The sequence below is a fragment of the Heterocephalus glaber genome, unplaced genomic scaffold, assembly GCF_053883595.1.
Source record: "Heterocephalus glaber isolate CG9 unplaced genomic scaffold, H.glaber_assembly_v1.0 deba00001572, whole genome shotgun sequence".
Taxonomy (NCBI): Eukaryota; Metazoa; Chordata; class Mammalia; order Rodentia; family Bathyergidae; genus Heterocephalus; species Heterocephalus glaber.
Window position 1 is genome coordinate 11,464,656 of NW_028258357.1, and position 26,661 is coordinate 11,491,316.

The following is a 26,661-nucleotide window of genomic DNA, read 5'->3' on the forward strand; positions in this document are numbered from 1 at the left end:
GATTATTTTTATTTCATCTTAATTCTTACATATTTATTTTGGTCTTTTTATTATTATCAGTAAGGGCTATTTTTGGCAGAACTACAAGTGAAGCACATTCACTCTCTCATGTACACAATCACACCCCTTGGAAATTCTGTATTAATCTAACAGAAAAGAACAAAGAGAGACAATCCTGACGCCTCCTTCTGGCCTCCTCACAGATGGTTCTATTGTTGTCTCCCTCCCTGACCAGATCTCCCTCAGCTCCTGGTCCAGTCAGATCAGCAGCAGGAGAACAATACCTTTGCCCCTCTGTTCTTTTGGAGGAGTCATGAATCCGGCTGCTGAGTGAGCTTTGGCTTTGCTTGACTAGAGATAGGCTGGAGTTGTAATTGTCTGCTTAGATTCTGGATGGAGATCCTGAGCACAGGGTGAAGAATCCAGGCCCTGGTGAAACAGATGAACTAGAGGTCCAGGCTTTGCAAGAGAGGAAGGACAACCCGGAACTTGAGCTCCATCTGGAGATGGAGCACCTGCCCTGTCGGACTTGACTGCCTCATTGCCTTATGGGAAGTGGATTGTTCATTGTTCACAGATCCTGAGATGTCACAGCAAATGTCTCTGGTGCTCAGCATCTCACGACTGCATCCACTCGATGGAAACATGTGGCACTTGACCAGGACACAACACAAACTGTTAACAATGATAGTAAGGCAACGAGAGACAGATCATATGGGAACAACCTACTGAACAGTAGAACCTGTTTTCATGCATTTTCAAGGACTTTAGAAAGACCATTTTTTACTGACAATGATTTTTACTTATTAGAGTCTTTCCCCTAATTTTCCCTACCAGATAAAATTTTATTAGGCTACATTCAGGGACTTACATACACTTGAAAGCAAAAAATAAAAATAAAAAAGTGTTGAAATATTTTAGGAATGAGAATTTTTACTTCTTCAGGACAAGTTTTGCATGTAATGAATTTTTTAAATAAAGTTTTATATAACCTAGCACAATTTCACCCCACTTAAAGTGAATGAAGATATATGAGGATATTTATTTCTTCTGAGTGTAGGGAGCTTTGTTTTTTGGTTTTTGTTCGTTGTTTTTTTTCTAAACACTGGATAGCTCTCAAGAAAAATGCCAGCTACTTCTTTATTACATACTAAATAACTTCCATGTAACTAAGTGTTCATGTTAAATGTTATTAAGTACAAACAGCATAATAACTAAAAATAGTTCAAAATGTCTAGCTATATTTTGTCAACAGTCTTGCTCTAGCCAATTTCCCCATTAATTGCACAATTTATATTTGGGGAAAGGCAGAACTCAATTGTTTCCAAACAAAATTTCAAGCCTGGGTACATTTCCTTCCCTTGGTCAATTTCAGTTAAATGAATTATCCTTCAAAAAGAAAGAATGAAGAAAGGGAGACTTCTCCAAAAACTCATTAAATATGTGTATTTCATCAAGGGCTTTCATTATAAAATTGTAATGGATGCTTTCTGCTGTAACCATCACTGGAGAGATTTCAGTTTTTTAGAGCACTTCTTTCATCTTTTGCCTTAACACACTTTGTACTGACAAATAGAAGACAGCAAATGCCAACTTGATGAAAAGATATTTAATCCTATAAGGGCATAAAAGCAAAGCCAAAAAAATTTCTACACTTCAGGCAATAGAATATGAAATTTTTTATCAGCTCATTCAGTTGCTTCTTCTAAAGCTAAAGAACATGAATAACTCATTTAGGACACCAAATTAACTTTCTCTGCATTGGTTAACTGTTACTTGGTAGACTACTCCGTGTCTTTTCATGTCACCAAACTTTATATTCAAAGCATATCACGTGGACATATGAGGAACATGAGCAAGTATAAGATACAAGTATAACTCTCAATCTGATGAATCCTATCCAGAAAAAGAACCTTCCTGAAGGTATATTTTGTCTCAGTTGAGCTAATCTCTTCCATCCCTAAGTCATCAATAGTTCAGAGGAATTTCAAAACTCAGCATGTGAAGAATTAAAGGCATAGTGAATCAAAGTAGCCGAGAGAGAAGAGGAGTGATAGGAATTAATCATGCTGCCATTTTACCATTAGAGAGGTCCTTAAAAGGGGAGCATTGAAGAGAACTCGGATGCTGTGAGTCCTGCAATAAAGGCCACACACTTTATATACATTCCTCCTTAGTGCCAACAACACTTGAAACTGACAAATAAAAGAGGTCAGCAATTTGAATGAGGTCATGTAGCCTATAAAGTGGAAAAGTCTGGAATTAAATCAAGAAATTATACTAAACATCTATAGAGTTTGTAATACTACTTTGGTTTAGATGTGATTATTTATGTATCATAGAGATACATATTTGCATGGGGGAAAATGTTCCCTCTGCTTGTGTATGTGTGTATGTGTGTGTGTGTGTTGTTATAGATACCCATGTCTTCTCTGAATGCTAAGACCTTGAACAATTTTTTTCTTCTTATTGGTATTTATAGTGTATAATGATTGTATTTTGTTTATTTAATACAAAAGTAAGAAATGGGTTTTTTTAAGAATAAAGTTAAATGGTAAGCATTAGTTCGAGTTGATTTTTTTTTTTACTTGTTAAACAGACATTTATTGACTATCAGAATCCGAGTGAGTGCCTGGACCCGGACCACCAACCCCTGTGGTGAACAACCAAGATGTGTGCTCCTCATCCCTGAGGGCTCATCGGGAGGTGGGACGAGAGGTCTGCTGACAGCTGCTCCGTACAAAGGATCTGTTAGGGGACACACAAAACAGTCCCAGAATGGGGAGGTGCATCTCACAGGTTCATTTATCCATCCCTCAGAGCAAATACTACTTATGCACTTTACAATGATGTTCTGTGTTGCCATCTGACACAGTTGGCTTAGATTTACAGGCAGACTGATGTTTCGTCTCATGTGTACTCAAGAGAGCTGGTTAGTGATGACCATGAGAAAGTACAGGACTTGAAACTTTTAAAGCTTTACTTCTTTTATCAGCACTTCTGATTTTATAAACAATGAAGCTCATCAACCCCATTCCTACCCAAATCTCCTGGTAAACTTGGGTATAGTATGGCTTCAAGGGGACCCAGACATTTTTAATGAAGCTTTGACGCATCTTGACAAGATCAACCATCCAGGCTGCGCCAGACCCCAACATGCACTCAAGGTCACCGAGTGCGCAGGCACCTTGTGGAGCCCCTGAGGGGGGGTGGGCAGTGGCTCCGAAGGTCAGAGCATCTCCTAGTTCAAGTTGATTTAATGACTAAAGAAGACAGTCGTTTTTAGCCTCCTACTACTGATAATAAAAATAGCTGTTTGGGGGCATTTGTTTGGGAGGAGAACATTAAGTCCAGTCCTCTACCTACATTCTCTCATTTAATCCACTCAATTTTCTTACAATAGAGATGTCATTTATTATCTTCTCTTTACAGAGGTAAAAGTGAGGCAGACTTTGTCTAATTTGCCCTGATGCATATAACTGTAGCTTGCCAAGCTCTCATCTTGAACCACTCACCAGACTTTAAACTCCTCATCACCAAGGTGGCAGCTTTCCCCTGCTTCTGGAGTCCCGACTGGGGATATTCCTTCAGGCATGGAAGTTGTACGGACCTGGAGACACACTGATATTTCCTCTGTAATTGGAGTCAGTCTCCATTCCGGGCTAGACAGCTAGAGTCCTTTTCCAACTAATGGCCTAAGTAGAAAAATATAAAGCCATTTTATTGGTTTCTGTATGTAGAATAAGGGTTTTCATTAAGCTTCAGTTAATATTTCATATGCATAAAACACTTGGATAGTTGAAATATTTATCATTATGCTGTATGTTTTGTCTAATTTCCATATATTTAATGACAAGCCCAAAGTTTTAAAATTTTCCATAATTTAGATTATTCTAAATACTAAATCACGACTTTTTGAATTTCAGGCTGAAACTCAGCTTAATGTATGTTTAGGCTGATCATCTCAATAGATGCAGAAAAAGCATTCGACAAAATCCAACAATCATTCATGATAAAAACCCTACAGAAAATTGGAATAGAAGGTCTTTATCTTAACCTGTTTAAGGCTATCTATGAAAAACCAACAGCCAACATCATCCTAAATGGTCAAAAACTGAAAACTTTCATGCTAAAATCAAGAACAAGACAAGGATGCCCACTATCACCACTCCTGTTCAATATGGTTCTGGAAACATTAGCCAAAGTAACTAGAAAGAGAAAGAAATAAAAGGAATAAAGACAGGAAAGGAAGAAGTTAGACTGTCATTATTTGCTGATGATATGATACTTTACATAGAAGATCCAAAAAACTCCGCCAAAAGACCTCTAGACTTAATCGACAGATTCAGTCGAGTAGCTAGATACAAGATCAACACTCAAAAAACAATAGCTTTCTTATACACAAATAGCAGACTCACTGAGAGAGAAATTAGGGAAACAATTCCTTTTATAACAGCATCCAAAAAAATGAAATATCTAGACTCAATCTAACAAAGGAAGCAAAAGACTTCTACACTGAAAACTTCAGCACTCTGAAAAAAGAGATCAAAGGGGATATAAGAAAATGGAAAGACGTTCCTTGCTCCTGGGTAGGAAGAACCCATATAGTGAAAATGGCCATACTTCCAAAACTACTATATAGATTCAATGCAATGCCAATTGAAATTCCAACAATATACTTCACAGAACTAGAGAAAACAATCCAAAAATTCATTTGGAACAAGAAGAGACCTAGAGTAGCAAAAGCAATTCTAAGCAACAGAAACATGGCAGGGGGTATCACAATCCCCAACTTAAAACTATACTACAAAGCTACTGTGATAAAAACAGCATGATGCTGGCAAAGAAACAGACCTGAGGATCAGTGGAATAGATTAGAAGATGCAGAAATAATTCCAGACATACTCAGCCACCTCATCTTTGACAAAGGAGCCAACCATCCCCACTGGAGGAAAGATAGACTCTATAATAAATGGTGTTGGAATAACTGGATTTCAACCTGCCAAAGATTAAAACTAGACCCATATCTATCACCATGCACTTAACTAAGATCGAAGTGGATTAAGGATCTAAATATTAAGACAGAAACACTAAACTTGCTGGAAGATAAGTTAGGTAGAACACTTGAAGATATTGGCATAGGAAAAGACTTTATGAACAAAACCTCAGTAACATGGGAACTAGCACAAAGAATCAACAAATGGGATCTCATCTTATTAAAAAGCTTCTGCACTGCAAGAGAAACCACCAACAGAGCTAAGAGACAACTACAATGTGGGAAAAAAATTTTTATCAGCTGTACTTCAGACAAAGGTCTATCTAGAATATATAAAGAATTGAAAAATATCAGACTCGCCAAATTCAAAGACCCAATTCAAAAATGGGCATCTGAAATGAATAGAAATTTCTCAGACAAAGAAGTAAAAGCAGCAAATAAACATATGAAAAAATGTTCAACGTCACTGGTCATTTGAGAGATGCAGATGAAAACAACACTGAGATTCCACCTCACTCCATAAAGAATGGCTGCTATCAAGAAATCAACCAATAACAAATTCTGGCAGGGTTGTGGGGAGAAAGGAACCCTTCTTCATTGTTGGTGGGAGTGCAGACTGGTGCAACCACTGTGGAAATCGATATGGAGATACCTCAAACAACTAGGATTGGAGTCCCATTTGACCCAGCTATTCCCCTGCTGGGTATCTTCCCAAAAGAATTAAAAGAATCATACCACAGCTATATATGTGCATCCATGTTTATAGCGGCACAGTTCATAATAGCTAAAGCTTGGAAACAGCCCAAGTGCCCATCAATTGGAAACTGGATAAAGAAGATGTGGTTTTTCTATAAAATGGAGTACTACTCATCCATAAAGAATGAGAAACTAGAGACATTTATAGCTAAATGGATGCACATTGAGGCTATGCTCTTAAGTGAAATAAATAGGACACACATGTGTAAATACCGAATAGTTTCTCTAGTGTGAGAAACTGAAAGTGTAAATAAGGGTTAAAACGAATAATTGATAATTTGAAATAGGGAGGAAAGGCCCAAAGGGGTAGAGGAAGTGGGAGGGGAAGGGGAAAGGAAAGAAGGGAAAGAAAAATTATGAGAAAGGAAAAAAATGGAAACAAAGTCTATGTAAATAGGGAAGGATGGAGGGGGCAAAGGGCGCACAGGTAATGGGGGAAAAATAAGAACCAAGATACATCATGTACAGGTACAAGCACCCAATGATAAATGTAAATGTACTGTATACCTTAAATGTACCAATAAAAGAATCTAAGCAAAAATATATATATATATAGATATATATGTTTAGGCCAAGTTTTTATATTTCATGCAGCCATATAAATTACCTAAGAGCCCAGTAAGAAGATATAAGATTCTAATCAAATAAAGGGAAGACTTTAAATGGAGCAAATTTTTTATTATTATCCCAGAAGAAGTAATTATGGAAGTTTCAATGTGCTATTCCATATGTATTTTTAAATAAATTATTATAAGACATTAATTAATCCTCAAATCTAGGAAATTATTCTTGAGATGTGTTCATTGACTTTTCACAACATACATGTATAGGAGTTTTGATTTTTTTCAATTAACCTGATGTTAACATATTCTCATATTCTGCTAACAATATTTTTCTAGGATGCTATTGGAAAGGTTCCTTAAATTGTAGAGACAATGGTGTACTTGATTATGGAATGAACATCAGTATGTTTTGTTTGCTTTCTTATTTGTTTTGTTTGCTAACTGAAGCTAACTGTTAAGTACTGGTTAAAAAAAAAAATCTCTGCAGTAGTCACCACCTAGCTCTTAAAACAGGTTAGAAAGGTAGCTTAAGACCTTTATTTCCAAGTGAGTGTTTTGTGTATAATCTAACACAACTTGTCAAAAAAGCAATTTAAAATATTTCCACCTTGCTTATTAATGGACTCCCATGTTCTCTTGAATAGCTTTAATTTCATTATACTCTTCGTTTTGTGTTTTTATCCCCTGGTGGGACCCTCAGGCTAGTTTCTGTCCCAATACACAAGGAAGATTGTCAATTCCATCTCCACTGCTTCAGTGTCAGGTAGGACTATAATATATTTCAAGCCCTAACCAAGCATATTAAAAATAATTACATGCTGCCTGCTGCCCTTACTGTCTGGTGGTCCCATTAAACTGTTACTAGGTCCTCCTGTCTGCAGAATCTGTCAGTTCTTTGCTTCCCTCTGGAAGGATCGGAAAAGCTGAATGACATTTTCTTCCTTTTTTTTTCTCTCTCCTCACTCTCAATCATATTCCTACATTTAGCTGAGATCTTAATTCCATTTGCTTCTTTAGAAGAAAAGGCGAAACTGGCTGTCAGAGGCGAAAAAAAAAAAAAAGTTCTTTTTTTGCCTTTTCATCTCCAGGCAGATGAATCAATAAACTATGAAGACAAAAGTGCTCCATCTTCTGGTCAGTGGTGAACATTAAGCATCAGACAGTACCTATTGTCAAAGGAAGCATTTTATCTCTGGGACAAGACCCTGAAGACAGCTATTGATGAGTTCTCCAATACCATCACGAGCAAAACATTCTTCTCCCAGTCTCCCAAGCTCACGAGCTGGAAATAATTTCCCCCAGTTTCCCTCTTTTACTTTTGTCCCGCACCTCCGCCAATCCACGTCTGATAATACCGTGCGACGGCGTGCTGTCCTAGGTGGGTCCTCTCTCTGCCCCCTTCGTGTCTAGCACGAGTTACTTTATCCTCTGCTTTCTCTGCCCTTTCATCTATAACATACGCATAACGTTTTATATATTATACGTGTGTGTTTAAAGTAATGACATAATAAAATGGCATGTAATGGATATAAAATAATGATGCATTGTTGTGAACACCAAACAAAACAAGAGTTGTAAAATAAGCCCATTAGGAGCATAAAAGGCACCAAACAAATGCAAGTGGCCCTGACGCCCTGACTATAATTACTGATACAACAGTTTTTCAGTCATTTTCAGTTCAATTCCATTGAAATTATCCAATCCTTACAATGGCCAAGATGCTAAGTACAGAAGTAGGATTTTTTTCAAGGTAAATTTTGTTCCTCCTCAAAATTAGTAGTCTGCTAGCAGTGACAAAAGAAGTACTTGAATAATTTTAATACCAGATATGTTGGAAGAAAGAACAACACTGTGTCAAAGTTGCCATCCAACATCCCTCTGAGTGTGTTTAGTACAGTACTTTGTGAAGCTGAGTTGGACAGCATAGATGTTATACTTGGTTTTAAATCCACCGAGTCGAGCCAGGGAGCATGGCACTGCATGCCTGTAATCCCAGCAGTCTAGGAGGCTGAGTCAGCAGGATCTCAAGTTCAAGCCCAGCCTAGACAACTTAATGACTTAAGAAAAGCCTGTCTGAAAATTTTAAAAATACAAAGGTGGCGGGGCGGGGGGGGGGGGGGGGGGGGGTATGCAGTTCAGTATGGAGGCCCTGGCTTCAATCCCCAGTTCTAGAGAAAAAAAAGTTCCTATATTATAGAGTAAGTAGAGTTCAAGAACATCTGTGAAAGATTAGCAGAATGTTCGTTTCCATTTGCCTGGGTAGTATACTCTATGCTTCCCCAAAGCCACTATCATGGTGCATTTGAATATAAAGTGGGCTCCTATGACTGCTGTCTACACCACTTTTCCTTCTGACCTTTGAGGATATACTTCTTTAGAAGAATTATGTCTCATCAGTTGCTCCCCTGTTCCCAGGGCTCTGTTGTTGTCATTTCTGGTTTTGGAATAAAATCATACAATAACAAAATACAGGGCCATCCTGCATCTGAGGCCAAACCCAGACTTTCCCAGCTGAGACCAAGGAACATGTGTGCTCCGGCGGACAGATGCCAACTGTTGAAGTGGGGGACTTCACATGTGAATCTAGATCTCCAGCTTGAAACACTGGGAAATCCAGTTGCCCAGAACTGAAAATCCCACTTGGAACCAGTAAAGAGGTATGTAACAGTCAAACAACCTTGGAGTGGGGCTTGTGCTCTAGGTGTCTACATGCCTGGAAAAATCAGATCATCCCAAACACTTGACCCATTGCCTACTTTATCTAACTCAAGCCCAGGAATCATTCTGTTTTGGGAAACAATATTGCTATTGATGATATATTAATATGTAATATACAGTGGTGGTTTGCAGAATACAAAGAGACTTTTTCTCACTAAAATTCTTCTTACTAAAATAATCAGAGCACAGTTACCACTGCTATACCTTAGCTTTCATGATTGGCAGTCTTTGTCTTTCTTCATCACTTCAGCACTCAGTCCAGTCGTTCATTTCTTCCCTTACCTTCTGTGCAAGGGAAAGGAAATCTGAGTCAGGAGGAGGAAAAGGATAAACCAAGGAATCGATACTTCATTTCATGAGTGAGACATTTCTAAGAGCTCCACTGGCAACTTTATGAACCAGCACAGAATTCAATGAAGTAAAGAAGCTAGAGAAGTGAGTTTTCCTGGCCCAAGTTCTCTAGACACGGAATTTTATTACTAACTCTGTAAAATTTGGGTAAATCACTAGGTTTCTAAAGCCTCGTTTACTCTTTACAAGAACTCATCAAATAAAGAGAGTGAAACAAAGACAGAAAATAGTTTTCTAGTCGCTTTAAAAGCAATTTCAATTTGTTATAGATGTATATTTTGAAAGCCAGGCCCTATTTATTCACTTAAAATTATGTAATTTGTTTTCAATTTTTTCCTTTCATATTTAAAAGTAGCCAAAACTACCAAACAATATTGATATCAGGGGGGAAAGACATAATTTTCCTTCTTTACAGTCAAAAATTTTTCCAACTTTTAAAAGGCTTTATAGACAGATGGCCTTCTCCAGCTTAACCATTTGCCAACTGGAAGCACCGAGAGGCTACCAGAGGCAGACAGGATGACTGAAGATTTAAGAACTTCTCCAAACATGGCTTCAAAGTGAATCCCACTACCCTATTGTTTCACTGGACAACTGATGTCCTGGAAGAATCTGGCTAGTTTTGAAGTTAGAAAATAGCAAATACCTAGACTGGCTGGATAAGGCCATGGAGTCATGAAGTTGCTTAACTCAAGGAAGAGCACAGGAATATGTGGTCCACAGCCCCATCAGTACCTCTGGCTGGCCTTCTGTGAAGGTGCTGCTAGGTCCTGAACCAGCAAGAATTGGTGCTTGAGCACTTTCTTCATTACTGAAGTAATCTCACCACACCAAGAGGCAGAGGGGACAGCACAGTCGTGGGAACGTGAGGTTTTGATCTCAATTTTGGCACTCCCATGTGCAGCCAGCAGGCCTTGGCTAAGTTCCCACACTCCCTGTCCTTTATTTCCTCATATGAAAATGGGATCTAGCTTACATGATCGAGTCAATATGAGTTAAACAACTAGAATGGTGCGTGGCATGTGGTGAATTCCACGTGTCTGTTGAATAAAAGCTTCTAAGTTTCTAAGTACTGTGGAATGACAACCTCCCATGAATTTCTTAGTAATCAGTTATGTAGAATCTTCCCCTTGTTGGCCTGTTGCTCACTGCCTTAACTCTCAGGAAATAGCCGAAATATTGAACAAGTGTGGTCTTTTTTGCACTCTTATACAAAGTTTATCCCCACAAGATGCTTAGCTAATGGTATGTACCATTTAACATTACAAAATAGTTCAAATAACTAATGCACTAAATTAAAGAGGTGCCATACAAAAGCTAAAACTTCAATATGCTATTCAAAATCTTAGTCTTAGTCAGGGATTTAGCTCAGTGGTTCTGCCGCCTGCCTCCCAAGGGCAAGGTCCCGAGTTTGATCCCCGGTACCAAAAAAAAAAAATCTTAGTCTGTAGGACCCTCACATTCACGCTCCCTTTCCTTCACCTTTAGCCTTCCCAGCACACCCTCAGCTGTGTGTCTGTCTTTTCACATTGCTCTGACTTCTGCTGTTGACACATGTTCAGAATTTGAAGATTGACTTCCGGCCTCCATTGGATCTCTTGCTTACCAATCATTAGACACAACGCTCTTTTCCACTACTTGACATGTCTGAGATAACTGGACACCTGCATGTATTGAATGTGTTAAGAGAACCTGTCAGCTTTCTGTGTGTTACTGAACTCACTCACTTCACATTGATTAAATACCTACTGTATACAAAATGCTAGAGAATGCAAAGCTAAATAACTTCCTGTCCACAAGCATCTTTCAACATATAAGACATTTGTGTCATTCTCTCATATATAGGAGGGCATGTAATTTCTTAAAGTATGGTTATCATCTGTCTATTGGACCACAAAAGAAACTATAATTGTGTTCTCTGGTCTTCCTCCTGCCACGTTCTGGTCCCTAACTTTCCTTTATTTTATCTTGTATTTATAACCCATTACATGTTTTTTTTAAGGGTGCTTTAAACAATTTATTTAACTGAAATGCCATATACTGACTTCCATTTATCTTGATACATCTTGTCCCCAAGGTGATTTAGAGATCTTCAAGCCAATATAAATGTTTCATAAATATTTGGCCATTTGAGTACACATCTGCACAATACCTCACATCTTTCAGCAAGAAAAACACTGAAGAGTAATGACCTGACACAATTAACTGGCTATAATGAAAATCTGCTCCAAATATTTGTTTCTCTGAGGTAAAGGCACCACACACCTGTTCAATTAAGAAAACCATCCTTACAACACAGGATGATTTTTTATTTTGAAGTAGGGATTAGGGCCCTCAGCTGCTCATTAGGTTCTGCATGGCAGAGCTACATCCCCAGCTTCTGCCATGAATTCACAGGGAATCAGTTCCAACAACTCAGTCTCCTTCCCATTGCTTTTCACAAAGTGTGCTTCTCTGGGTGGGGCAGGCTGGCGCTTCAGTTGAACGCAGGTACCTTTCTCTTTGGCTTCCTTCTTTTTCTAATCATTTTCCTTGAAGGAAAGGAAGCTATCTCCACTCTTTGAGTGTTTAATATGCTTAATACGCACATTAATCCTCTTGGCAAGTATCTTGCCCTTAACTTGCTTGTTTACAACAATGCCAACAGCATGCTGGGTAACATTGTAGACTCTTCCAGTTTTGCCACGGTAACATTTGGGTGGCATTCCTTTTTGAACAGTACCCATTCCCTTGATGTCTACAATATCACCCTTTTTGTAGATTCACATATATGTGGCCAAAGGAAAAACATCATGTTTTCTAAAAGGCCTAGAGAACATATACTAGGTTCCCCTCCTCTTTCCCTTTGTGTTCATCATTTTGGCAAATTACTGGACGATGGCGGTTCCAGCTGAAAGGCCCCATTACATGTTTATGTAACTACTTTTTTGGTTATTCATCAGTGGCTATCTCCAACTCCCAGAATATAAATTCCATGTGAGCAGGGACTTTGTTTTCCTTGTTAACTGTTGGATCTCCGGCCCTTAGAATGCTATTTGACATACAGAAGTCTCTCAGTAAATATCTGCTGAAAAACTACTTACCAGAAGAAGTGACTTTGAGTCAGGCTTTAACTAACGAGAAGATGCAATGGTAGCTTAATTGTCAGTTTGATTGGCTTGGGAGCCACCTGGGGGGGTTGGCGAAGTGCATTTCGGGGGCTGGGCAGTTTAGTATCTACATGTGGTCTCTCACCACTTTTTCTCTGGCACTGTTCTTCTGCTCTGCTTCCTAGCAACTATGAGGTGAGCAGCTTTATTCTTCCGTGCCCTTCTGTCATGGAGTTTCTGCCTTGAGACAGACAATCACCCTCTGAAATCATGAGCCAAATAAACCATTTTCTCTAAGTGATGGGTGTTTGGTCCCAGCAATGGGAAAGCTGACTAATACAGAAGGGTTTCCATAAGTGAGAAGTGAGGGAAAGAATATTCTATAAGGAGGAATCAGTTCCAGTGGAAGCACGGAAGTTTCTAAGTACAGTCTAACTGAGGTGATAGTCAATTCAACATGGGGAAATGAAAGGATTCGGTGGAAGTGAACTCTTTAAATTAATTTTATAAAAGAAAATCATGTTTGCAACAATAGTAATATATTTCAGATAGCTCAATGACATTTACAGGTCATTCTGAGTATTTTTAGAGTGATCCAGGTCCCAAATGGATAAACTGCAAAATAAAAGATGCACAGCATTTAATCCAAGAAATAGGGAAGTTGAGGAAAGAAGGGAAAGAAGAAAGTAAGGAAAGTAGGTTGAAATAAGAAGCTAGGTTTCTTGTCACAGTTGTGTTTAGTGTACTTTTATTTTATGAATTATTTCTAAGAAACCTATGTTTTCCATTGTTCCTCACTCTATTTTAAAGACATCATCTGGAACTGACAGTCATCCTGGATGCTGGTTCTTAAACTGCCTTAGAGAAGCCTTTTAGTTTCTGCTAACTTTTGTTATGAGAAGAGGAGATTTTCTCATGACGGCAACCTCCTATCGTCTATAGAAATCGCTTCAAAATCAAGAAAAGCCCAAAAACATCTCCAATGTGAGTTTTTAGTGGGTTTGAAAGAAGACCAAACTTTCTGTTTTGTTTCTCCATTTCCAAGCATTTCCTCCACAATTTGGCCTCTTAAAAGTGAATTAAAACTAAAGTTTACAATTTTTAGGCAGTTTTTTTAAATGGTTTATATGTAAACCATTCCTTGGGAGACTCCCTGGCTTCCAGGGAATATTTGTCTCACACACTGTTTCTCACTGCCCTAGTGGGGCTGCAACTTTTACTATCTTGCTTCAAGTTCGCCATAATGCTCCTCCCAGGAACCCGGATGTAGCCCGGGCTACAGACACATAACAGCCTGCCTATTATTTTGATCAAGGGTTCAGCCATGTTTTCCCAGCCCGTTTTCTAGTACGAAAGTGAAGCCTTTCTGGGACTCATGCTTTTAGGACTAGGCTTCCATTGTGGAGGGAATCACGTATTGCAACATAGTTGCCTCAAGTAGGGGTCTGAGTTGAGGAAGAGTTATCTAAACTTTCCAGGTCATAATCATTGAGAGTGTGTATCAAAGAATTTGAAATTCACAGCCAAGGAGAAATACCATGTGGATTCTGAAACTTTAAGACAATAAAAGCCCTTGAGGAGGCTGTGTTGCTCCGTAGCGACCTTAGAAAACAGTTTAATATAACAGTTCCAGGAATTGGAAATTGAGCCTACAAATCAGACACCCCAGAGGACACCAGACCACAACACTGCCTGCCACTAACTGGGTGATGAGCCCCGGACCAGCGCTGGGAGCAGGCTCAGTGTGTTTACAAAGAGCCCACGGGACGGAACGAGAATGCAGTCAAAGGGCCAGGTGGGATATATTTTTCCTACTTATCATCTTCTCAAAATGAAAATGGATTTTTTTTTTCCAAATACAAGCTACAGAATAACCACTTCTATTCTTCAATCTAGCCAGGTCTGAAATGAAAGCAACTACTTCAGAAAGAGGATAAAACAGCAGCGCACAAACCATGTAGGACAGAAAGGGTAAAAGATGAACACTCTTTCAGCATACTCAAAACAAGAACTTGATCAAAGCGCACACCTCACAGTCTCAAAACTCGGAATAAAGACTTTGTTGTAGAGCCCAAAAGTGCCTGCCAGAAAAAATAAAGACAGAGAAACGGCCAAAAGAAAGGGGATGAAACAATGATGTTGTTCCAAGACCAGGAACAAAATTAATCACCAAATAAAGGGCACAAAAGAAAGACAACTACAAAACAGAAATACAAAATGACTATGACATGTTGGGCCAGGAAGCCAGTATGACAATATTTTCTCTTCAAAATGATATTCTATTTCATCACCATATGCTTCGGGAAAATCCAATATGTTCTTGACAGACTTCGAACATTTTTTTCCCAAAATGCTTAAACCTTTAGGGAATATGTCAGAGATACTTAGCACCCTCTGCATTTTTGAATATCACACATTGGTAATTCTCTGGTTCATGAATTTTAATAATACCACTGCAATTCAGTTTACCAATCATTCTCCCAAGCACTAGATGATCAAAACATAGAGCGGCAGATTCTGTTTTGGTTTTGTTCCAGGATACTGCTGACTCTGCAAAGGGACTATATATATATTTCTTTTTCCCCACCTCATATACAGTGTGTATTATATATATATATATATATATATATATGCATGTACGTTTTGTATATATATTTCCATATATGTACATATAGAGAGAAAGTATGCTAAAACTTGGAATTAAAACATTATTTGAGGCCAGGCCTGGTGGCACGTGCCTGTAATCCCAGCACTCGGGAGGCTGAGGCAGGAGGATGGCTGCCATGAGTTTGACACCAGCCTATATAGTGAGACCTTGGCTCAAAAAAAAACATTATTTGGACAATTATTTCAAAACACTAGTTGATCACATTTAAAAATATAGCTCACTTGGGCCGGGGATTTAGCTCAGTGGTTTTGCCACCTGCTGCGCAAGCATAAGGACCCAAGTTTGATCCCTGGTACCAAAAAAAATAAAAATACACACATACATACATACATAGAGAGAGAGAGAGAGAGAGAGAGAGAGAGAGAGAGAAGAGCGCGCTCACTGGTTTAGAAAAAGAAGCATTAAAGATTTAATGCATTTAATTAGAGATAGACAACTTCAAATTACTAACACCACCAAGACTTCAACAGGAGGGTAAAATGCAGCCTTACATGCCACTGGCTGTGGATACTTCCCTGCGGAGGACTTTCTAAACTACTTCTACCCCGTAGGCCCTCATCCCAGCTGTGTTTGCCGACCTCTAACAACATCCAGTCACCACTGGGCTATTCTGGCTTCAGCGTGAACGGCTTTGCCATTCCTGGGAATGTGCGGGTGAACGAGCTCTCTAAGGTGATGCAGATGCTCCTTGATTCACAATGTGTTTTGTTTGATGAAGGCACCGTAAGTTGAAAATGCTTTAATACACTTAAACTGCTAAACATCCCAGCTTCGCCTAGACTACCTTAAACACGCTCAGAACACTTACAGTAGCCCACAGCAGGGCAAAAGCATCTAACACAAAGACCGTTTTTAAGTTTTGAAACTTAAAAGTACTGAATATCTGCATCCAAACAACTCACCCACTGGCAACAGCGCACCGCAGTTTCAGTTCCACAGGGCTGACTGGGAGATGCGCCTCCGGCCACCGCCAGCACCAGGCCTCACATTGTTAGCCCAGGGAAAGATTCAAATTCAAAACCCAAAGTATGATTTCTGTGCTTTCACACTGTCATAAGATGGAAACGCTGTAACTTCCGCCATCCTAAGTAGGGAACTGTGTACCCACAGATACTGAATTGGGTGCTGTACCATTCCTCGTGGTGTCTTATATTAGTGTATAATTGAAATAATTGAATTTTTCTCTTTATCTGGCTTCCTTTTCTTTATTCTTCTATTTTGTTTCATCACATTTATTTTATTCTCTCAGAGCAAGCTTCAGATGTGCGTGTTGTTAATTCTTCTCTCCGCATCTCACCCTTTCCATGCACTGTACTCTATTAGTCCCCTACTAGTGCTCACACTAACTGGCCTTTAAAATGATGCTCGGTCCCTCACATTTACCCAAATCACACTCCCCTTGGCTCCTCCTTGGTCACTCAGCCTCCTGCTTGTCTGACTTCTCTCCAGTTCACTCCTTTTGTTGACACAGGGTAGGTCTTTCTGCTTTAATCTCTTCACTCCTCTGCCCCAAAACAGAGTCAGCCACTATTTACAGGAGGAAGAATAAAGTCCCCGTTTCCAGGCCTGGGGCGGAGACAGGTGCACCAACCCCTTTGCCGGCAGCTGCACTCTCCCCTGCTTTGCAACATGAGCAATTTGCCGGGAGCAGAGCCTTCCATTCCCACAATCTGAGGGACTCCCACAGGTATCTGCCTGCCTCCCACACCTTCTTCCCTTTCCACCTTTCATGTGGTCCTAACACCATTCCTGAGCCCATCTTTCCCCAGGAGATTCAGCCTGAGCCACACACTGGCTTTTTGTTCAAAGTCAACTCTGGCTAAGGCATGGCACACCACTGCTAAACTGCAGACGTGTCTTCTATTTTCTCCTAATAGACGTGAGCCTTCCTGACGATTCGTGCTTTCAAGCAACACTTACTAAGTTCCTGCTGTGTGCAGGACCCCACCATAGGTACCACCAAAAATAAGGGGAGTTATTCATTTTTGGCATTGCATGACAACAAATAAGGGTATGATGCCTATCATAGCTGCACATTTTGAGTGAACTGATTTCCACAATTTTCATAGTGTGAAAATCTCTCTTTGCGATTCTGGGTTACTGATCTAACCTCAGTGGCTACACAGTGATACCTTCAGGGGCCATCAAAGCTCATAACTGCCTCTTCTTCCAGGGTGTTTTTGTGTCTATTGTCGTTTCTCTCTCCCTTCCCTTTCTTTGTACCTATCTTTTCAAGCCCTTTTCTAATTCACATGCTCAACATCAGACTCCTTAAGCGCATTAGCAATTAATCTATTGGCTCTGATTGACAACTAACGGATTCTGCTATGACTTAAATCCCAGCATGTGAATACTCAAGCAATTTTCAATACACTTTTGTTTCTCAGAAGTCAATCTGGGTTTTCTTTTTTTCATGTTTTGTGGTACAGGCAATTGAAATAGCAAGGAAATGACAGCCTAACACTTGGTAAAAATGAGCTATTAATGAAATTTTGGCTAATATATAGGAACACATATTTCTTGGTATGTATAGGTTTAAAAAATGCATTGTGAGCCTATATTTCACACATTGAAGCACCAGTCTTCTTCAACAGAAAAGGGAACATAAAAACCTAGATTCTATGATTGCTAGATTACTTTTTTTTTTTTCATACCGGGGATCAAACTTGGGACCTTGCACTTTCAAGGCAGGTGACAGAACCACTGAGCTAAATCCCTAGCCCCTAGATTACTTTTTAAAGAAAATTATATATTAAAGTCTTCCAAAAGTTAGTTACATGACTCATTCATACTTATTAAATTCACTGTTTGCCTTTTCTCAGATTGAAATGTAACATAAAAATGCAGTGATTTACTTTTCAAAGGTCAGAATGGTTTTAATTGCTTTTTAGAATATGATGATCTTAGCTCAATCAAGTAGTATTAATTCTGTCTCTCTGTGCAACTAATTTAATAACCCTTTTAGCCTGTGGATGCAGAAAGTAGTTCAGCTCTTTTGAAGATTAGTAACCAGAACCCCTTCAAGTCCCAGGAACGACCTGATTAGGGTGATTAAAGCTCTCTGGATGCCTTAGCCATTTTGCAGAGGAGCAGCCATGGTGTGATTACTCAGAGCAGTAATACGTACCTGGCCTAGATCTACTAACATTATACCAGGGTCACATTGCTTAAAGCCATGAGGTTTTTGTATTTGTTTTGCTATACTTTATCAACAATGAAAAGGGAAAACATTGCTTTAGAGAAAGAAAATATTCATCTCCCTGGACCAATTTCTTTTTCTGGTCTCTGAGCTATCTGCTTCCACATTGACGTCCAATGATGAGTTTTTTCTATGCCATCTTTATCTGTCCTACTTCATGGGTTTTTTTAAAAAAATGAATTTAGAGTCACTGACTTTGGATCATGTCATAGTGTTATGGGTTGAATTGTGTCCCCCTGTTTTATACATTAAGCCCTAACCACCTATACCCAAGAGTATGACTATATTTGGAAATACAGCCTTTAAAGAAGCAATTAAGGCAAAATGAGGTCATGTAGGATGCCCTAATCCAAAATGACAGTTATTCTTAGAAGAAGAGATTATGACACAGATATGGGCCCGTGGAGGAAGAGCCATTGGAGGATACAGTGAGAAAGCCACCATCTGCAAGCCAAAAAGACAGCCCTCAGAAAACCTGCCAGCACCTGGATCTGGGTCTTCTAACCTCTAGAATTGTGAAAAATAAATTCTGTGGTTTAAGCCACTCAGCCTGTGGTACTTTGTTACACTGGTTCTAGCAAACCGATACGCTCAGCTTTGCCATTCACAGAACACGTGATTTCTCTACAATGGTGAGGGCTATGCCCATTTTGAAGAACTGCTTGGAGAAATAGGAAAACACAAATTACCCAATTTTCTTTTATTTTTTTCTTTTTGTTTAACAAAAGACAGTTTATTGGGGGAGAAAAGATGGAAAAGAAAGAGGACAGACAGCTACCATGAGGTGGTAGGGGCTTCAGAGTTGAAAGCCCTTGTCCATTTTTCTTACAAAATGCATTGCTAAAAATTTTCAAATTTGTGATAGTTGAATAGCATTATTATGTATTCTCTAAATGGAACTCCATATTATTATGCTATTAAAAAATAAAATTTCCAATTACAACCCATTTAAACATAATCTTGAGGGCTGGGGATTTAGCTCAGTGGTTCCACCGCCTGCCTTGCAAGCGCAAGGACCCGAGTTCGATCCCTGGTACCAAATAAATAAATAAATAAACAAACAAACATACTCTTGGACTAGAGATTTCCAGAATTTTGCCCATTCTGTAATCCTGATTTTTTGCTTTGAGAATTAAACCCCAGTTGACTGGCTTAAGATCAATATGTGTCCGATTAAGGATAAATTGTCCCAGCTTTTGGCATCTTGATGATTTCCATCTTTTTCTAAATTGAATTAATTGTATGAGAACAAATTACTTATCATTTAAATCAGCACTCTTATACTTTCATTTTTCCATTCCACACATTTCACCAAATAAGCAAAAGTGAAATAAAATTCAAATTATTCAATAAAACACTGTTATAAAGATTAAAGTGGAAGACGCTGCCAGAACTATCAGCTCAGAGGCAGCTCTGCCAGACTGGAAATAACAATTTGCAGCTCCAGATCCAAAGGTCCAAATTCAGCCTAGATAAGACAAATGAAGAAAATTAAGCCTAGTTGTGATTTATATGCAAATATCAACTCTCCATTAGCTGAGCTCCTTTCGCTCAGTAGGCAGTAGCTATTCTTCTTGCCGTTGTTGTTCTTATACAGTTATTGCTACTGACACCTAAGTGTACTTTAATTGCATCGTATGCACAGAAAGATCACAGGGCTTGCAGTCTACAAAAAGTCATTCCTGGACCACTGACTTTCTGCACGCGCAAGACTGGGTCATAGTGATGTGAAAATGAGCAAGCCCAGGCTGCTGAGCTGCCCACACTCCCACAGATGAGGCACCCAAGTGAGCAGATCAACCCCAGTGCCACAGGACCACTGAGATGTGCCTGGAGCCCTCCAGCATCACCCAGCTATCTCTCTCTTGAGGAAGGAGCACAAAAGTAGAAGCAAGGTAGACATCAAAAGGGCCCTTAACAGAGCAGAAACTGCCAATCACAGAGTAAAGCAAGTACCACTTGCGCTGTGACTTGGACATGGGCCACACATTTTTCATTCTTCTCTTGGCCATTGATGATTAATATTCATTCAATCACTGTACTAATAAGCATACTCTTGTGTGTGTAAAGGCTTTCATATACACTGTTTCTTTTAATCAAGATACTCTTTTAATCAAGAGTATGAGAATCACATGGTTATACTTCAGGTGAAAAACACCAAAACTCAGAAATGTTGCATAATATGACAAAGCTTATGGAGTAAAATAGGTTCCTGTCTGCAATGATCTGAATGCTGGTGCCACCCCCAAATTTATCTGGTGAAACGGAGTCCCCAAAGCTATGGCATTAGGAGATGGAGTCTCTGGGCAGTGATCAGGTCATGAGACTAGAACTCTCATTAAGGGAATTGGGTTCCTCATAAAAGGTTAAGGCAACTAGAGTTCTCTCTTCCACCATGTGAGGACCCAGTGAGAAGGCACCATTGCAGTGAGATAATGAGATAATGGGCCCTCACTGGAAACTAAATCTGTTAGCACCCTAACCTTGGACTTCTCAGCCTCCAGAACTATAGGAAGTAAGGTTCTGTTTGCTTATATGCCACTCAGTCTACAGCTCTCTGTTGCAGCATCCTGAACAGATGAGGACATCACCCTGATCTCCGCCCTCCTCCCAGAAAGTCTCAGATATCAGTCCAGGGGATTTCCTACTATACCACCATGCCATGCATTCCCACTGCAAAGCAGCTCTCCCTGGTAAAATGTAGGGCTGTAGAGCAGATCACAACAGTTGATGCTATTCTCAAGTTACCAAGACTACTCAAAGAATGCAAATTAATCATAGACTCGCACGATACGGTGATATGGGGAATCTTAAAAACTATCTAGTTCAGCTCTCCACATTTGATGTATAAGAAACCACAGCCAAAGAACAAATAATATGTCCAAAGGTCACTTTAGGAACAAGTTGGGAAGTTAGGACTAAAACACCAACCGGAGACCTTGGCTTGAAATGTGTGCTCCATGGTACACACCAGCTGTCGCTTAAACTCTCTATACCTCAATTACTTTCCTATAAATTGAGAATAGTAACGCCAACTCTGACAGTTAAATGAGATGATACAGCTGAAGTACTTGGAGTCATACTTAACATAGCAGTCAGTGAGGGGAAGATTACATGTTCTTTGTCATTTCACCACTCAGAGTACAGATCCTATGGAGATACTATAGTCATTGCTATGTGGGTGGCACAGGCTTAGATTTGTTGGTTTGCTAGTCCCACTGTGGAATTATGCAATAGGATAAGTCACAAAGGACAGCCTTCAGGGACTGCCTTTGGGATTACTATTCCAAACCTAAAATATTTAAAGACAGAAATTTGCTGAACCCAGGGAAAAGCCAGATGTTCAAAACTGAGTGAGTGGCTTTCTGGCCAAGACAATATCACTTCTAGATAGATACTGGTTATTAAAGCCCTTCTAATTTAATATCCATGGAGTGCTAAATCTAAATATTTGAAATAGAGATAAATACTCTAGATGTCTGTGCACATTTCCACTCAGCCTTTACCAATTACTGTCCTCAGTGTTAGATACATTTTGCTCATATGCTACAACCACACAGTTAGTACCCTTCCTTCCTAGTGAAAGAGTCTATATTTCTAGCATGACCAGAACAAACAAAGCAATTTTATTTTTAGACTACCATTGTTTTTAGTTCTTTTGTCCACAAAGCCATAATGAGACACATACAAAATATCCAATTTTAGATCTGTTTTGCTACTAGAATATTTTCTTTCAGGAGAAAAAAAATACAGAGGAAATTACTATACAAATAATTGCTTCCCTCTGTCAACAGTGCTGGCAACCACTGAGCAAAGCACTTTGGGGTTCCCTAGGCTTTGCCCCGATACCGCCATGTCCAAGGTGGCTCTTGAACGGGCCACACATTCTTCCTGACCTCCAGTGGAAAGATCTGGTTTGGATTAACTTGAAAAGCAAGAACTTGACTGGGGATCACAGACGTTATACACTGAGTTACTACTTTTTAAATTCAGAAACTTGGTCCAAGAGACCAAATAAATGTACTGAGAATATTGTAGCAAGAGAAAAGTCTGTAGTAGGGATTGGTTTCAGTGAAACAGGGACCCAATCTTTCAGTATAAAGGTAGCAGGGGTGGAGAACCCAAACTTATACTGTGAAGTCATTCCTGATTCTTGACCATGAATTCCACAAATTCCTGTTCTATTTTCACTTACTTGACTCCCTGATGCAATACCTTATTAATCTGCAAATACAGAGATTTTTTTTTTTTTTGGTTTTTTGAGGAAGGGTCTCCTTTTGTAGTTCAGGCTGGCCCTGAACTCACTATGTAGCCCCGGCTGGCCTTGAACTCAAAGCAATCTTCCTGCCTCAGCCTCCCAAGTGCTGGGATTACAGGCGTGCACCACCATGCCTGGCATATACATAGAGTTTTTTTTTAATTGCTGACATATATGCTTTTAATATATATATATTAGGTGCAAAGATTAGAAGCCATGAAGCAATTCTTCTTGCTTTCAGCAAAAATAAATAAAAATAAATAAAATAAATAAAATTCAGGTAAGGAAATGATTAGTAAACAAAAACAAATTCAATTCTGTCTTCTCTTTTTGTTTGTTCAACTAGTAGAATGGGCGTCTCCTCTTCCTAAGCCCGTGGAATAGTCAGATAACTGCAGACACGGGAGTTTTTCATAAGTTCATAGTTCTCACGTCAATTCTGAGAGGAGGAAGGAACGCATCAGAGAAGGTCATTTGTGGTGCACAGGCTCTGCTAGGCACAGCTCGGGGTGTCTTTGCATTCGTCCTCTCGGCCTCCCTTTGGGGGGCCCATCAGCAGCCCCCTGAGGACCCAAAGCTGAACCTGCAGGCCTGGGTCCAGCAACTCTTGGGGTGGGTGCGGGCACTGCTGGAATATTTTGACACCCCTGAGGTAGAGCCTGGTCAACCTAGATACGCCCACACCACCCAGCCCTGAGGAAGACCAACCTTTACACTCCTCTTTAATTGCAGTGGGACAGAAATTTCAGGAGAAGAATCTACAGTCAGAGCCTCTGCCCTGCTGAGACTACAGGTTTTGGCAGTCTGCCAAGCTACTTAAGGAGCCATTCAGAAAATAAGTGATTGTCTCTTCAAAGAAACTTCTTTCAGAAATACATAAATAAATAAATAAATAAATAAATAAATAAGTAAGGCGGCAGGCAGCATTCCCCTAGATTCCTACCTCAGAGAACTGGAGTGTTTTTCCCTGGGGTCAATGATCAGCATAGGAACCAATCATATTTTCATTTTTGTTTTGGCTCCTGGCAAACATAACATCCCATTTACAGCTCAATTTCATTAACCTTGCAGAGCTCACTAGTCTAAATATTTATTCTAGCTCTTTACCTGGCCTTGTCTTTTTATATTTATATATTTTAAAGTACCGACTTTCAACTATTCTATACTAGCTCGTAAATTATGTATGCTTGCTGACAAACCCCATTCCTATGTTACCAATAGGTAAAGTAAATAATTATTTCATGGGTTGGGTCCCTCTTTTTTGTACCTGATATGGTTGTTAGTATACGTTAATTGTCATTACTACTCAATATTGCAGGCGTGCACCAGTTCTATTAATTGTATTCAAGGGGGTTTTTTCTTTATTCAGTCAACAAATCTTTCTTGAATGTGCACCTCATGCCAGGCACTTAGCTATGGGTGCAGCTTGCAATGGAAGCAACACACACATAGTTTCTGCTTTCAAGAAGATGATCCAATTGTCACACACAAAAACACTCAGGCCACTATCTGCAGAAACGACAAGAGCAAAGTGCAGTAAGGTAGAGGAGCCCATAGTAAGCAGAGGATTAGAGCAGTCATGAGGGTAGGCAGAGAAATGTGTGCTGGGGAGAAACCCTACATAATGGTAAAAGAATTCTTCCAGCTACTCCTCAGAGAACTAATATCTAGAATACATAAAGAACTCAAAAAGACACACTCGCCCAAAAGAAAAGACCTAACCAAAAGATGGGCTAGTGAAAAGGATAGACACTTCACAGAAGTGCAAATGGCCAATAAATACATGAAGAAATGCTCAACATCACTGACCATTAGAGAGATCCAAATTAAAATAACACCAAGATTCCATCCTACCCCCAGAAAGAAGGGCCATGGTCAAGAAATCAAATAACAAATGCTGGCGAGCCCAAGGGGAAAAGGAGCACTTCTACACTGTTGAGGGGAATGTAAACTAGTACTATGGAGATCAGTACAGAGATTCCTCAAGAAACTAAAACTAGGGCCGGGGATTTAGCTCAGTGGTTTCGCTGCCTGCTGCGCAAGCGCAAGGACCCAAGTTCAATCCCCGGTACTGAAAAAAAAAAGAAAAAAGAAGAAACTGAAACTAGAAATTCCATTTGACCCAGCTATTCCCTTTAGGTATCTTTCCAAAAGAGTTAAAGACATCATATTACAGAGATACATGCATATCCATGTTTATAGCTGCACAACTTATAATGGCTAAATCTGGGAAGCAGCCTACATATTCATCAACAGATAGATGGAGAAAGAAAATATGGTATTTATACAGAATATTACTCTGCCATAAAGAAGGATAAACTTCAGTCATTTGTAGGAAAATGAACGTATCATATTAAGTGAAATAAATCAGATTCCCAGGCTTATCATATGATTTTTCTTTTATGAGAAAATCAGAATACAAAGAAAAGATGGACAACAGGAAGTCAGGAGATAGATCTTTCTCAAATGGGAAGGGGATTGAGAGATGAACAGAAGTGGGCAGGAATAGAGGAAAGAGGATGAAGAAAGGAATTAAGATGTGTTATGTGCATGTACTAACTCCACACAAAGAATATAAGCATTAGGTACTGTAACCATGGACTAACAAAAAATAAAAAATATTATAGGGTTATGGGTGTCAGCAATTTAGGAGAAGTTCAGTTATATCACAACCCCACGTTTTTATCAGAACCCTGCTGCAGAAGCTCAGAAATACAACCACAAATTTTAATTGAGAAAAATTGCTCTGGGCCAAATTCCTTGATTTTTTTCCCCAAAGAAACAGATGAGATCATATTGGAAAGGGGAGAATGGCAATATGAGTTTTGAATTAGTTCTAATGAAATGGAGGAATGATTGTAAACCAAAACAAACAAGACTTTGGGGTGGAAAGGAAAGTGGCTTCGTCCAAACCTGAGAGGCCAGTGGTCTGGAACCTGGAGAGTAAGGGAAGGGCCTGCATTGAGACATACACAGCCATGCTAAAGGTTCTGCTCTAGGTCTTAAAAACAATGCTGAGGCTGGGCGTGGTGGCGCTTCTCTGCAATCCCAGCCTTCGGGAGGCTGAGGCAGGAGGATTGCCACCATAAATTCGAGGCCAGCCTGGGCTACATAGTAAGTTCAAGGCCAGTCTGAAACATAATGAGACCCTATGAAAGAAAGAAAAAGAAAGAAAGAAAGAAAGAAAGAAAGAAAGAAAGAGAAAAGAAAGTTGCTGAGGTGATTGAGTGATTTTGCTCAAAGTCATCCAACCAATTAATAAAAATAGATACACCCAATATTAATAAAGCAAAACTGAGGGCTGGGGACTTAGCTCAGTGGCACCGCACCTGGCTCTCAAGCACAAGGTCCTGAGTTCAATTCCCGATACCTAAATAAATAAATAGAAATAAAGCAAAATTGAAACAGCTTATAGCCAAAAATCGGTGCTAAAGGGAAACCTGAAACAATCATTACCTTACTGTGTTTACATACAGGTTGTCATCAAAATCTCATAAAAATCCTGTTAGCTACTCCTAAATTTACTGTTATACGCCCTGGCTTACAGATGAGACAACTGTGGCACAGAGGAGCTAGAAGTTCTGCTGGACGTGGCGGTCGGAAAGCGGTGAAAACGGGTGGAGAAGGCAGGAAATCTTGTGAGCCGCCTTCCGGTGTTCAGGAGCCCTACTTCCACCCTCCGTCCTGAGGGTAGGGAGCAAATCGGCGGACGTCAAACTGGCCTTGAAGTCCGTTCTTGAGGCGTGTGATTGCCAGTGGAGGGAATGCGTGAGACCAATTTTAGACATTATTCGACTCAGCGGAAAGTTATTACCTAGGCCATTCATGCACGTGGGTGATCAACACTGCGTTTCTACACGGGAAGAAAACAAAACACCTTTCACTACTGAAAGGTATTTGGAATTTGCAACACTTAAAACGGTAAAAATCTGGGTGAACCTTACTTTTACATGCTTTGATTTTAAAAAGCTATCACTCCTAGATGGAATTGGATGTTTTTAATTCTATCTCTAATCCCGGGAGGGAGGATGGGACTTGAAGAAAATGTAAAGAAACAGTTTCA

General features: G+C 39.6%; 1 long non-coding RNA gene and 2 pseudogenes across 1 annotated transcript; all 3 read right to left on the reverse strand.

The window, feature by feature from the left end:
• Positions 1-26,661, reverse strand: LOC110349205 (uncharacterized). Its single transcript, XR_002395022.2, has 5 exons — positions 26,055-26,661; positions 25,928-25,968; positions 9,238-9,318; positions 3,516-3,695; positions 1-2,748 (listed from the first exon to the last, which is right to left on the reverse strand). It is a non-coding gene; the product is annotated as an uncharacterized LOC110349205 (long non-coding RNA).
• Positions 2,934-3,124, reverse strand: LOC101723331 (ATP synthase subunit ATP5MPL, mitochondrial pseudogene; annotated as a pseudogene).
• Positions 11,730-12,242, reverse strand: LOC147823573 (large ribosomal subunit protein eL21 pseudogene; annotated as a pseudogene).